Genomic DNA, 5349 nt, shown 5'->3' on the forward strand with positions numbered 1-5349 from the left:
TATGGATCGATGGGGCATCGTTTTCAACCTTCGATCAACCCTTTTACAAATTTTTGGATACCTGGCCTGCAAAAGTCTCTTACCAGAAATACGGATGTGCAGCACGGAGGAGGGCTGGTCCGTCGACTGACCAACGATCCATCGATCGTGGTCTCATCGATAGGGTCTGAAATTCCTACATATTTTTCGGTTGGTCTTAACTAATTAATTAAGGGGTGTGATGGTTAGTTAGGGAGTAAGGAAGACTAATTAACATAATTAATCCCTCATATAAAGACCCCAACCCCATTAGTCTAATTACAAGCCTCAAAACAAAACTCTCTTCCTTCTCTCTTCTTTCTCTCTCTATTGGAAGACCATTGATGACCAAGCTTGGGGGAGGCTTTGGGGATGTAAACGGGCACTTTCACCATCAATGTTTCATCAAAATATGAGGTATGTGATCTAATTTACATTTGAGACATCATTCCTGGGTTCCTTCAAAGTATTTTCAAAAGTTGAGTTTTTATGTGGGTTCTTCCCCATCTCTATAATAATGTTATGAATTGATTTGTTTATGGTTTCTTTTGGATAATATGAATAGAGTAACGTTTATTCTAACTTAATTATGATATATCTTGATTGTTTGGTCTAGTTTTTAGATTATGACCCATAACCCTTAACCCTGCGTTTGATCATGATAAGAATTAGGGTGTATTTGATTCAATTGACTTTGTTATTGGTTGAATTACTACTAGATTATGTTGCTACACTAATCATAATCAATTGGAGTGCATTTTAGTCTTTCATGCTAGTTCTTGATAAGGTGATTCTAGGGTAAAAAGTAGATTGTGAATTGACCTAAGTATCTTGTCTTAAGCTATGACCTAGTATTGAATTGTGATGTAGTAATTCTCCTAGCCTTGTTTTCATGTTTGTTGTTGAATTATGATGATTTTATGAGATAATTGGGTTGAAGTAAGTGTTGATGGGAAGAACTTTGTGATGAATTATGAAAGGGGCTTTGTAAGTCTTATAATCCCTATTCTTTACTTTAATTTATGATTACGTGTGATTGAATCATGATGTTGTTTTGGAGTATACCTTGTATTAGGATTGATATGGTTGGTATGATATTGAAATTCAATGTCTTTACAATTGTTGTGAGTTTGATTAAGATGTAAATATTATAAGGATGGTGATGCTTGCCAATGTGCCTTATTATGAAGTGATATGCAATGTGTTAACCGTACTTATATGAATTGTAATGAAAGGACTATACTAATGCAATTCTTATTGAGATATAATTATGATGATTATCCAATGGCTAGACCCAATGATCTAAATTAGGATATGATGATTAATAATGAAACTAAATACATTTCAACAAAGGGACTTACATTAGCACCGAGTGAACTTGACAACGTAAGGTGATGACTTCCCAAAGAGGAAGATTCACCCTATAGTTCTACATGTGATGTTGACTGCCCAAAGAGGAATACTCATCCAATGGATTCCCATGAGAGGAGGCCCCAATTGCCAAGTGGTATGTACAGGGAGTATACCTATCTGTTAGTTCTTTAATTATGTTACCCCATTGAAAGACTAGCTAGTGGATCCCCCTAGAAAGATACGTTTATGTTTGGTTTTACTTTGGCCCGTTAACCAACTTCCATCCGTGTAAGGATTTACAACACACGATTCCACACTTCGCTCTTGTGGTCTATGTCGATTAAGACAAGTTTTGCTGAAACTAAAAATGAAGCAATGATGTATAAACTAACAAGGGTGACTTGAGATGTTTGACTTATCCCAGGTAGGGGTATGAGACTCTAACTATTCCATTCATTACATTGCCTTACTAGAAGCTTTAGAAGGTTGATATTATATATGTATATGATAATGAACGCAAAATATGATAATATGATGACTTTACATATAAATGATATTATATGGTAATTTATATTCTTATGAACATGTAATTTGTTTATATTACTAAAAGTATAATGTTGTGTATCCTTAAATGTTATGTTATGTGAAGTTGAATACTAGTCGTGGTTCTTGTTGGGTCACTTGATTGAGTAAGGTTATGGGGATTTGATTGGTTATTTCACTTGTTTGCTTATTGAGGATTCATTAGTAGTAGTCTGGCTTTATTATGATATGATGAACTCTTATCCATGCTTGTGATGTAATTACTTATTGATAGGGTTGTAATAGATTATGGGTTAAAGTATGTTGACAAACATGTTATTTTCTTTGACTTGATGAATATGCCTTTTTAATTTTTATGTTTTCCTTTGATGATGCATAAGGCTTTCAAAGAATACAGTAGCATGTTTTGATAAAATGTAATTTTTAGCATGAGTTGACCTTATATGTTCATATAGTCTCATACTTAAAGTAAAAGTGACATACTAACCCCATTTCTTCCTTTCCCCTCAATATTTTAGGTTTCGGTGGTTGAGGTGCTTTGGAGACGACTTAAAGAAGGCTTGGATATCTTGATCATCTAAGTAGGGTAGGCCCTCATTTTATGAGGGTGATGCCACTATCTATCTTATGAAGTTTGCTTTGTAGTTAAAGACTTTTATGGTTCTTTCTTTCTATCATAGTATGAAACATTGTATGGCATATCTAAGTCATTCTTACTTTGATGTATGGGATTATGCATATGTTCTTACATTCTTATTAGATGGTTATGAGAACAGACAAATATTATGACTATTATGTCTATGTTATGTTTTATATACTTATGTGCAACAATAGTAGAAGGTATGTAACCTTCCTATACGAAGGGTCTATGTATACTCAATACAGATAATATTATGTGTATGTATTGGTCTATATAAACCTCCAAGTAAAAGTAATAAAAAGTTCTAAATTTTCCGTGTTTTTGATCTATAAATGTAATGATGTAAACTAAGAGGATATTTTGAGTCCTCATAGAGGAAGACGACACCGGTTACGTCTAGGGGGTAATCCCAGATGTGACAAACTTGGTATATGAGAATGAGGTTGAATATCTTTAATGTTGATGTCTCTCTCAACCACGTCTATGTATATTCGTACTCAAAATTGTGAAGAGCACCTCACTTATGAATAGGAATCTATTCGATGCTTAGGAAACTCTCTCTTTCTTGGAAATCCAATACGGTGACTTTAAAGTATACTTCTTATATGCTTTATCCTAAACCTTGTATTTTTGGTTATAGGCAATGAATACTCAAAGGAATGCATTATTAAGACTTCAGAAAGAGATTTTCAAAGTTGGAGATCCTTCCCGTGGTGAACAAGTCCCTCTACTTGAAGAAGATGCTAATGTTGCACAAGCTCCGGTCAATGCTCCACCTTTGACACATGGTGACATAAGGTCTGCCTTCTAAAATTTGCCAAAGTCGTCACTACTCAAGCCTAAGCTATATTAGCCCAAGATAATCGGGTGGTTGTACCCCATCAAAATCAAAAAGATGCTACTATGGCTTCCCGTCTAAGAGATATAACTCGGATCAAACCTCTTACTTTCTAAAGGTTTAAGGTTGAAGAAGACACACCAAGAATTTATTGATGAAGTCCACAAGATATTTTGTTCTATGGGGTTGTCTACTAGTTAGAAAGCCGAGTTAGCCACTCACAATCTCAAAGATATGGCTCAGACTTGGTATGTCCAATGGAGAGAAAATAGGCCTATAAGGGGTGGACCGGTGACATGGAAATGTTCAAGAGCGCTTTTCTTGATCAGTTCTTTCCTACAGAGATTAAGGAAGCCAAAGTGGTTGAGTTCATCAGCATTCATCAAGGACGTAATAGTGTGCTTGAATATTATTTTAAATTCACTAAATTGTCAAAATATGCTCCTTCTTTGGTTATTGATCGTAGAGATGAAATGAGCCGCTTTGTAAAAGGGGTGTCTGATGATTTGCAAGAGGAGCAGTATTCGGCTATGCTACATGACATCATGAACATTTCTCATCTTATTGTGCATGCTCAGCAAGTGGAGGAGGCAAGGTCTAGGAGATAGAGTGGAGATGTTAAGAGGGGAAGATCTTTTCATATTGGTTTTCATATTGTCTTGAAATCCAAGACAAGCCTAGATTCAAGAAGAGGTTCTCTAATAATGTTCCATCCAAATTCCCTATGGATTGTGATGATAAGGTGCCCAAACCTAGAGCCCAAAAGTAAAGGAGTGGGAACTCACAAAATGAGAATTCTACATGTGCCAAGTGTGGAAAGGGTCAGCTTGATGATTTCTTGGTTGGAACAGGCAATTGTTTTTGCTGTGGAAAGAGTGGTCACAATTTTAGGGATTGACCTAACTTGAAGGGTCAGTAGAAGGGTGGTCAAGCTCAAGCAAGTGGTTCTAGTGATTCTCCTAAGAAGAACCACTTCTTCGATCTCCACTCTAGGGGTTAGCAAGAGAGTTCTCCGGACGTGGTGACCGATATGTTGAAAGTCTTCTCTATTGATGTATATGCCTTACTTGATCCCGGTGCTACCCTATAATTTGTTACTCCTCTAATAGCTAAAAGCTTTTGATACTTTGCCCTATATTTTGCATGAACTTTTTATAGTGTCTACTCTTGTGGTGAGTCGATTGTTGCAAAAAAGTTGTATATAAATTGTCCTATAATGTTGCTGAATAGAGTTTCTTATGTTGAACTACTAGAACTTTATATGATTGATTTTGATATTATAGTTGTTATGAATTGGTTGCATGCTTGCTTTGCCTCTATTGATTTAAGGACAAGGGTGGCGAAGTTTAACTTTCCAGATGAACTTCTTGTAGAGTAGAAGGGGGAAAATTCTTTTCCCATAGGTCGTATAATATCTTGTCTAAAAGCATGAAAAATGATCTCTAAAGGTTGTCTATACAATATTGTAATAGTCCAAGATTTAGACTATGAAATTCCTCCATTTAGTCGGTACCTGTAGTGAGTGAATTTCTATAGGTGTTTTGCAATAATCTTCCCGGTATTCCTCCCAAATAGGAAATTAATTTTGATATCGATTTGCTATCGGATACAAATCCCATTACAATTCCTCTTTATCGGATGACTCTGGCCGAATTGAAAGAGTTGAAGGATCAACCCAAAGATTTACTACACAAAGGATTCATTAGACCTAGTATATATCTATGGTGTGCTCTGGTTTTGTTCAGGAAGAAGAAGGATGAGTCCTTAAGAATGTGTATTATTTACCGCCAACTCAATAAAGTCACAATTAAGAATAAATATCCTATACCTCAGATTGATGACTTGTTTGATCAACTACAAGGGGAAAGTTACTTTTCTAAGATTTACTTGAGACAGGGTATCACAAATCTAGGGTGAGAGCTGAGGATAAACCAAAGAAGGCATTATGGTCACTACG

At 35.7% G+C, this 5349-nt stretch overlaps 1 long non-coding RNA gene across 1 annotated transcript; it reads left to right on the forward strand.

The window, feature by feature from the left end:
• Nucleotides 1-310: 310 nt before the first annotated feature.
• On the forward strand, nucleotides 311-2709 carry LOC138340834 (uncharacterized). The gene is made up of 2 exons (XR_011213678.1): nucleotides 311-435; nucleotides 2433-2709. It is a non-coding gene; the product is annotated as an uncharacterized lncRNA (long non-coding RNA).
• The last annotated feature ends 2640 nt before the right edge of the window (nucleotides 2710-5349 follow it).

Source organism: Solanum lycopersicum, chromosome 1, assembly GCF_036512215.1.
Source record: "Solanum lycopersicum chromosome 1, SLM_r2.1".
Classification (NCBI taxonomy): Eukaryota; Viridiplantae; Streptophyta; class Magnoliopsida; order Solanales; family Solanaceae; genus Solanum; species Solanum lycopersicum.